General features: G+C 44.9%; 1 long non-coding RNA gene across 1 annotated transcript; it reads right to left on the bottom strand.

Annotated features, from left to right (window-relative positions):
* Window positions 1-668: 668 nt before the first annotated feature.
* On the bottom strand, window positions 669-7239 carry LOC137475396 (uncharacterized). Its single transcript, XR_010999865.1, has 3 exons — window positions 2667-7239; window positions 2212-2377; window positions 669-2088 (listed from the first exon to the last, which is right to left on the bottom strand). It is a non-coding gene; the product is annotated as an uncharacterized lncRNA (long non-coding RNA).
* Window positions 7240-9551: the final 2312 nt, after the last annotated feature.

The raw sequence follows: 9551 nt of genomic DNA, 5'->3' as shown, positions 1-9551 counted from the left end.
TTACTGCCAGTTGACAGCAGGACAGAAAGTCATCCCTAGCCAGTCAGGAAAGTTACTTTTTAAGTGATGTGCACTGCATGGTATATGGAGACTGAGATCAGTGGAGGACAGTAGAAAGTTAAATTGACAGTACACTAATAATTGTTGGCATTAACTAATCAGATAAGAATTTTCAAGTTCTCACTGTGAACACTGATATTTTCTGTGTGAAGACAGTTTGAACTGATATTTTTTCTATTAATAAGTGTTTGAACGGGTGGTAGAAGAAATTATTACTGTAGTAATCAGAGCTCTCTGTGTGAAATCGCTTCATAGTCTTTGAGATTCATAAAGCAGAAGATAGTCTTTATTCAAAATACTATGAGCCTTTACCTATCTAATGAAAACATAAAAGTTATCATTGCTTTAAATAATCTTTTAATTTATTCACCAATATGCTGTTTTCATAATAATCCCTGGAAAACAGGCAGGGCCCATTGCCCAGCCTCTGAAGAAATTTTGGGAGGGCTGTCTGCCCCCTCCATTGATGGACAATCACTCTGCCTTATGGCTGAGCCTCTCTGCACCAGGCAGTGCTCTGCCAGGGCAGAGCTACCCATAGACTATGTCAGGCCTCTGCCATGGGCAACAGGAACACAGGATGCCAGCCCTCTTATTTCCAATAAAATGCCACTGGCTTATGTGCCTGCTACCCAGAGGGACCCTGCATCAACACTGGAGTAGGTGCAGTTATGTTTGTTTAAGCACATTTCACTTCTGACTAACGCAAATCAAACCCAGTCTCATTTAATGGCATCTTTAGACTGCAGCACACACCAGATTAGACACTTCCCTGTGGTGTTTAGTGCATCACTAGCATGCATGGAAGAGCCCTGCTGGTTCTTACAAATATGAACACATTAATTCATAAAGATGAGAACATTCTTATCATTACAGGATCATTTAGTTTGGAAAAGACCCTTAAGATCACTGGGGCGACTGTTAACCTAACACTATCAGGCCTTCAGCACATATCCATTGTGTAATCAGTGCACATAATTCAGCATCAGCTAGCTACACATCATGGTTTCTAGCTCTTGCTTGGATTGCAAAGAACATTATTCCCTTTTCCCATGGCATAGCTGAGACTAATACTGTAACTTGTATTGATGTTCAACATGTGAAATCCAACTAACCTTCCCTTTGACTAAGAATTATATTTGTGACATAATACACCTACAATATTATGCAAGAAGGAGTCTGCAAATGATCACTTGACACTCAGTCCATATCAAAATGTATCTTCAGTCAAAAATCCCCAAAGTGTTAACACCTTCTGAGGTTGTTAACTTCTCCTTCCCAGCAGCCTGCTTACAGGGGTGCACACATTCACCCGTGCTTCAGATCAAATCCTTCTGTTTACTCTGTGTGTTCCCCACTCACACTTCTGACTTTACCTTATGATCAACAGAGTTCAAGTTTAGGGAATATTATTGGAGCCATGCTTGCAACCTCTAACATTATAATCTATAGGGTTGCTGAGAGCATTAGAACATCCAGGATAAATTCAATGTGAGTAAAAGCTTTGAATCTAGGAGCATCACCAGGGTTTTGAAGCTTAAGCCCTATCTAGATTACTTTATTAAAGTAGGTCCAAAGCTTCACCAATCAATATATTTTGCTTAGGAGCAGTGTTGATACAGAAGCATATTTAGTGGGATCTGCAGTACCTCACCCAGAAGATGCTTCATTAAAACACAATGAGAAAACGTGCATGGGGGGAGAAGGGCAAAATCACTGGCCTGTGTTTGTGAGTGCCTGTGAAGATTATTTACAGCCATGGTACAGAATAGCCTGTATAAAGAAAAGAGGAGCAGGGAACTGACAAGAAAATTACAGGCTTGGAAAAGAAGTAACTGAATCTTCTATTAGTTTAAAATTGTAAAGAATGACCAAATATAAATAGACATACCTGCAGCCATGCATGATTAAAGGGACAGCCTTGCTCTTTGGCCACTTTAATTTGTCCTGCAATCTCCAGTGGGCACCAGAACCATTAGTCTGGTTACCTGGATGGCATCATTTCTGGCAAGATTACCAGCATTGTATCTGTGGGCTAATACTGACAAAATGACAATTATTTGTACTAAAATTAGTAAAACTTAAGCCTGACCAGTAGGTCATAGTTGACAAAAGCCAAAAATACAATCAGCTCATGATTTTCTTTCTCACCTGAGAATAGGAACATGCAACAGGTAAAACAGGTAATGTGGAAGAGCACAGGTTCAGTTCTGCTCCTCTTGCTTCACCTCCCAAGTTAGTTACACCTCCAGGGCTATGGGGTGCCAAACCATGGCTTCCAGACCAGCCCTAGGGAGGGAGTGGGAACAGGCTGTTGCTTGTATCCCAATGGAAAACATAATCCATTTAGATTTCTAATTGGACTTGACTAGACATTTAAGCAACCTTTTTTTAAGTAGCAATTTAAATGAATTAGTTATATTTTCCAGCCTACAGAACAGATCAGACAAGCAAATCGTGTGCCACCTTCACAGCACAGCGTGCCCCATCTGCAATGCCCAAGTCCTGTAGCTCCCTAAGGAGCCTGGCCCCAACTCCATGCCATGAAGCCAAGCTGCTCCCCAAGAGTCAGGGAGCTCTCCAGCCAGGGCCCAGCCCCACAGTACCTGAGCAAGGTGAGCAAGGCGAACCTGCAGAGAGTAGCTACATTCTACCCAGAATTCAGATCTTACCAGGCAACACTGTGCTTGTAAAGCAGTTCCAAAATCTTGCTGGGAAGTCAATCAGTAGATCAGAGTCAAGTTCAGTGAGGTAACCAGGGCTGGATACAGCACAGTGATTGCTGGGCGGGTCCCCAGTGACAAGGTAGGTCTGTGGTCAAGCTGGGAAGTCAGTCTGCTGCTCAGGGTCTGGATCAACAGGATCCTTGGACAGGCATAGGCACAGCTCTGCCTGAGCTAGAGACTGATACTTCTGTAGCATTGCTCAGACACAGACTGACAGCCCAGGGCTCAGCTGAAATGGGGCTCCTGAATCCACAGGCAGGTGTAGATGGAGACCCCAGATGAGGCTGGTCGGGCCCATTAAGGTGCCCTGACATTAATCTGATTGTGCTAGAAAAACAATTGCATTTTTATTTCAGCAAGAACCTCAGTTTGGAGCTGGTGTTTGTCCATGTCATGGAAATAAACATGTGCCAGAAAAGCTACAAAGAGAATGAAATGAGTATGCCAGGAGACTTGTATGTTTGAAAAGGATTTTGCCCTGAAGTATCCACCCCTGCACAGCTGGGATGTGCTGACGTGTCCCCTGGGCAGTTCATTTGCACCACCCACCTTGGGTACCTGTAGCAGGGGTCCCACCAAGCAGTCTCTTGTCCTCCACACAACTTGAGTGGCATTAGCTCTCACAGGCTGAAGGTTTTCCTCATCAGTTGCACAATCTGCCCACACTCCTCTGACATGTAACTAACTTCCACATCCAGACTCTGGGTTACAGAGTTGCAGTGCAAGAGAAAACACAAGCCTTTATTGCCAGAGGTGACTAAAACTCAGCCAGATTAGCTGTGTATTTTTAAAATAAATTATTTTTTTACAATAAATCCACACAGTATTTTCTTTTGTCACAGCCAGAGAGCAAGACAAAAATTTGCAGTTTGAAAGTTCAAATTGAAAGACAGACAGGGCAGTGAGATGTCTTGGATAATTTAGGGGTTGGGAATGGGGTCTTTTTCATGAATTCATACATCAGCAGCAGACTGAGGAGATATAACACAGCAATCTGATAAGATTCACTGGTAAGGAGATGCAAACAAAACACTCTGGCCCAGATGAAAAAGTTGTCAGTGCAAGACCCTCTCAGCTTATTATCCTGTCCCTTGGCAGCCCCTTTGCATCCCTGCTCATGCTGCAGCTTCAGCTCTGTTTAACTCCCTGTGCAGGTGTGGATTGAGCCTTTGCCCCAGAATTCTGGTGCTTGCTTGCAAGAAGAATTTCTGTCTTGGTGACAAACCCCTTCCCTTTGGCAGCCTGAGTTGTGCTGAGGCTTTTTCTCCCTCCTAACCCTAACCTCAACATTAGGAGTGGGCTAAATCTTCTCTGGCAAACCCTGGCCATGGCCCAGTGAGCAAAACTTCTGAGGGGCTAATCCTTCTGGCAACCTATCCTTCAAGCCACTTTCAAACTTCTCATTTTGTCTCAAAATCTGTATGTTAAAGTCTAAAATGTCTTCTGTCTAAAATGAAATATGTTTGTCTTTTTATTTTTACACACATCAGACAGTTCTCTTCATAGTGAGCTCTCATGTATTTTAGTGGCCTTCACAGTCTGCATGAATAAACAACTGGAGGTACTTGAGGGGATACCAGCTCTGTCTGCCTTGGTCTGCCAAATAATCTTTTCTTCTGTCCCTGAATCCTGAACAAGAAATTATTATAATTCTACCTTGCAAACACAGCTAGGCACAAGTTATTACATAGTTGTTTCAAGATTAATTGTTTAAAAAAAAATTAATAAACTCACAGCTTTTGAAAATATTCTTTTTTTTTTGTGGCCACTGGTACTTAGCCCTCACACAGGCCACCCAAAGAGGCTACAGCACCTGGCTGCCCATGGCTTCCTGGCCATGCCCAGCCCTGAGACTCAGCAGTGACTTGTCCTACAGAGCGGGGTCCCCACATGCCCCTCTGGCCACTGGGAACAGCCCTGTCGGTGGAGATGATATTGCCAGCCCAGTGGAGTGACTGATTTGCTTCCAGTAAGATACATTGTCACAGACTATTAATTTTACTGCAGCCCCATTGGAAGGGAGTGGTAAAGCAGCAGGGCAAGCAAACAGCTCCTGTCAGCGTGGGAGTGCGAAATGCCCAAACAATTAGGCTTGTAGTTCACCAGATCTCAGCAGCCCCCCGACCTCCCATTTGTTTACTCTCCAGTTTACTGAAGCAAACACAGTGCCTGTGTAAGGTGAGAGCTGTTTCAGAGGTCAGATGCTGCTGGGTCAAGTCATGGAGTCTGTTTGCAAATAGCTGTTTTTGAAACAGAGATAATAAAAATGGTGAAAGGCCCTTAGTACCTGGATTTTGTGTTGTGGGCAGCCAGTCTGCCAACACCTAGGATTGCCCAAAACAAAGCAAAACAGAATAGTGAGGAAGAAGAAAGGAGGATGGAGACATGACTTTTCAGCAGGAGAGGTGTATCCTAATATGGTACCTGGGAACTCATTGATAATTCTCTCCCAAGCCATTCAAGTACTCCATCCATCCCATAGCCTTTAGCCTGAGATTCAGCAAAGCCCTCCAGGCAGTTTTTTAGTGTAATTTCAGCTTGGTACCTGGGTGCAGAAGTCACACAGCGCAGCTGGACACATGGTGAGGAACAGACACAGTGCTGGGACAGCAGGAGCTGTGGCACAGAACAGGCAGCCACAATGCTCTGGAGTGGGCAAAACACTTTAAAAGGTGCTGAGAGAGAAGCCCCTCATAAAGGAAAAAATGTTAAAAGAGACAAAACCACATGGGCTTCCTATATCAGATACCGAGCACTTGCTTCTCACAGGGATTCTCCCCAGCCCTTTCCTTATGTACAACTCCTTTATGCCTCAGGTAGCACCAGAAGCCTCCTGTGCTGTCATCTCTTCCTTCTCAGCAGAGAGAAGGAGCTTTCCTTTCCTTGCAGGAGCTTTGCTTTCCTTTGCCTTTTTTTCCCTGTCCCCCTACCCTGCTTGCAAAGCCCAAAATGGCTGACTGAATGCTGTTTGCAGCCGTGTAGGCAATATTCCCTAAATCCATTTGTTTTGGCATGGTGGATCACCCTTTAGATCTCACTGCAGCATGGCTCCTTACTGCTGTGCCAGGAGCAGACAGCAGCCACTGGCCACAAGGAGCAGGAGCTGTGGCTCTCCTCCTGATGGATGATCTGCTTCTTACAGTGGTGTAACAGGCAAAGCCAGCTGTATTTGATTACACCCCAGGTAGCATAGCTTCTGTGACTGAGATGGTGAATGAACCAGGTTGGAATATGCAAGTGTATTAATTAGTATGCTGATAGCTGAATAAAGCTATTTTTAAAATCACTGAACAGCACTGCACTTTACTATGATTGCAGAGATTATGTAAGAAGATGATTAAAAGCAGGTCCCTGCATCACAGACTGATCCGTGTTTTAGAGATAAAAAAACAAAGCTGCAAAGGAATGAGGAGACTGGTATTTTAAAAGGTTCTCTGCCTGCCCTAATTAAGGGCAAAGGAGCCATATCATCAATATTTTCATTGTCATTCTAACTCATCCTACTTTTCCTATCATATTTTGCCAGTAAGCCATTTATTTTTTACGACTGGGTTTGTACATCCAGAAATGTCAGCTCAGGAGGGATCTGCTGCATCATCCCACAGTACATGGCCATTTTACAGGGTGTTCCTGAGGCAGAGCTTTTGCCTCCTATGGTGTAGCTACCAGGAATGTTTCCCTCCTATTTGCTGATGTACTACCACTCATTAAAAAAGCTGGAAAAGTAAAATGTGGGCACTACCTTTGTGTATTGTCTAACAGAATGAAAACAGACAGATAAGGAGAAGTTGTATCTCAGCAGCAGGAAGATGCTGCATTTCAGGACCAAGCTACCAAAAAATATGTTGTTGTTTTCAATGACAGTTATTTGGGAAAAACCTCTAGAAACTGATTGTCATTAAAGACCTGGAGAGAACATTGCTTATGATGATAAGCAGAGATTTAAAAATTTTGTTTACAGTCTCCTGCACTGTAATGCTCACATTGCTGTATATACACAATCATTATTTGATTCCTTATACCACAATGAATAGCAGCTCTGCTGATCAAATATAAAGTGGCAACCAATCCTAATGCAAATAGAAATATAAACAAACCCTGCAGATTTATAGCCAATAAAAATTATGTCAAACAGTATATGATGAAAAGCAGAGTGTATGCTTGTTATTAAGTCTGACAGATGTTTGCTGTAGAGTGTTTTCCATGAAGTTTCTCACCATTGTTAATCATCTGTACTTTATGATGAAGTTTAAAAATCTCTTTAATTATCTTACATGGATTGAATGTGTCCACTCAAAGTATTGCACTGTGTTAAAGTCGAAGATTTATTCCTTTATAATATTTCTATAAGAAGCAGACATCACAGAATCAATTGTTACTTCATTTCCTGGCATAACACAAGATCTGGAGCACCCAGAACAAGCATTTTGCTGTTATTTACATTCTCTTCTTTCTCTCTAGGCAACTTCCCCAGCCGGTGTGCATTAAGCCAACAGAAGGGTCCAACACCACCCTTCACCAGATGTTGTACCGTAGTACCAGATGCTGCTGTGTGAAGACAGGAATTTAGCATGGAGGCCACACCACGTGGGCATTTGTGTGTAACCATGTTGTGCGCCATACCCATCGAGTACTGCCCTTGCAAGCAAGGCGGGTGAGCCGGGGGGCCGTGTTTTCCCTCAAGCGCCCTGAGCTCCGACTTGCCCGTCTCTTGGTGGCCCTGGGGCTCGCGGGCTGGCGTGCGGCTCTGAGGAGGGCGCAAGGATGGCTGTGCGAGGCCGGGCCTTACACCCAGTCCCGCTGGGGTGAGCTGTGCCTGGCCTGTGCTGCCTGGGCTGTTGGGACTTCTGTGGCCAAAATTTGCAGTGGAAGAGCTCATGTGCCTCATGTGCCTCAAAGGCCTCATGTGGCTCACATCACACACTTACACAACCCCTTCTACAGGTGAGGAGGGGCAGGAGCCCTGCCATCCCATTCTGCCTAGGGAAGACATGTAAGGGCTGGGAGGACAAAGGCAGCTGGGTGCCCGTACCAAGGGGGGCACCTTAGCCATGGGGGCTCTTCTTCTGCCCACGCAGCCCCCGAGGGCTCTCCCAGAGCGCTGCCATAGCACCTGCTCCTCTGTGTTCCTCAGGGCCAGGGCAGGTCCTGCGCAGACTGAGCACCACGGTGGCTGAGCTGCTGAGGGACCGAGGTGCTGCAGTGGCCAGGGGAGATGAGCTTTCAGCACGGGGGTGGCAGCATCACCCATGTGGCAGCTGGCCAGGAGTGGGTCGCACCTGGTTTTAACCCACAGAAGGCTGAGGTCAGCAAAATAGAAAGACCAAGCCACTGGGTGCCACTGCTGCAGGCAGTCAGAGGGGCGGGGAGTGCTCCTCCTCGAATGTGTTTTACAAAGGAACCAGCACACAGAGAGCTGCTGGGGACCCACTTGAGATCAGAAGGGATCTGCACGCTCCTGAGGAACCCACACCAGGGCAGGAATTCCTGGAGTTGCTGCAGGCAGCATATGCTGGAGCAGGGACAACCCTGAAGAAAGAGCAGCAGGAAGACCTGCTACATAAATCACCTCGCCTGCCCATGCTGCCCAAGGGCTTGCCAGAGCATTTTGACAAATCGAGCACAATACATGGTGCAAATAAGGGTGTTGAGTCTGGAGAGGAGGTAGGACAGGTGTTTATATAGTGTTTGATTGTTTAAATTGCAGTTGCATGGGAAGATGGTAGCACAGCTGGCATTCAGCACATCTCTTACAGCATGCCTGAGCTAAATGGTTTAAGACCTTTTTGCAATGCCCTGTGCTGAAACAAGTCCACAACCAGATTCTTGGCAAGCTTGCTAGCTTGTACATAAAGCTAAAACTTGTTTTGTGGAGGCTGCAGGTCTCTTTGCTCCTCTACACACATCACTAAGGATCCATCACTGACTGCTACGTGGTCCATGTCTACCTGGCAGCAGATGGGAGGGGGGATCCATTAGAGGAAATGGTTCAGAGCACATGGTTTTACTTTCTCATCAGTCAACTCTCATCTCGTCTTCCTCCTTGGCCAAGTTCTTCTTGTTCCAATTGCAGCAGCAGTGGGCACCAAGGATTGGTTACAAACTTTTCCAGGCAATGCATGGAAGTAGCAATTGCCTGGACACTTTTATGCTCTTTTGTATCTCAGACATTTGCTTCTTCTGCTCCACTTTCTCCGGGCATGTTCACAACCATCTTGTCCCTCAGAAGCCTAGTGCAGTAGTCTCCCATACTAGCCACTCTGGATGGAATCAAGACAAGAGAGGGGGACACTCTTAGGTCAGCTGAGTTCCAGCTTCAGCAGCCATACATTCTCATTACATGGCTGAGAAACCACCCTCTCTGCTTCAGCAGTGCTTCAAACCAGCTGTGAGTAAGCTTGATGGAAGAACTGAGGGGCTTTCTTTCTTCTCAGTCTTTTTCAAAGTTATCCTATAGATATTTAGGGCTGTTAACAAAACACTTTCAAAAACACAGAGTCTGAGGAATGCTGTGACTTATAAGATTGTACTATTCAGTTTAATTTTAATTGGAGAAAGCTATGAGACCATTACCATTTTTTTTACTCATTATTCATTCTCTGAAGAGAATCCTTTTGCACTGTTTTTTTCGACTATAGACTTAGGTGGGGGGATTAATGCACAGATTACAAAGGTATTATTTTCCAGGGTGTTATATATATGCCATTAGACATTTTATTATTGGATCTCTTCTGATTGTTGCTAACTAAGGGGAAAAAAAACCCA

Source organism: Anomalospiza imberbis, chromosome 6 (genome assembly GCF_031753505.1).
Source record: "Anomalospiza imberbis isolate Cuckoo-Finch-1a 21T00152 chromosome 6, ASM3175350v1, whole genome shotgun sequence".
Classification (NCBI taxonomy): Eukaryota; Metazoa; Chordata; class Aves; order Passeriformes; family Viduidae; genus Anomalospiza; species Anomalospiza imberbis.
Note: the sequence above shows the minus strand (reverse complement) of the source record. Positions and strands in the feature narration are given on the sequence as shown.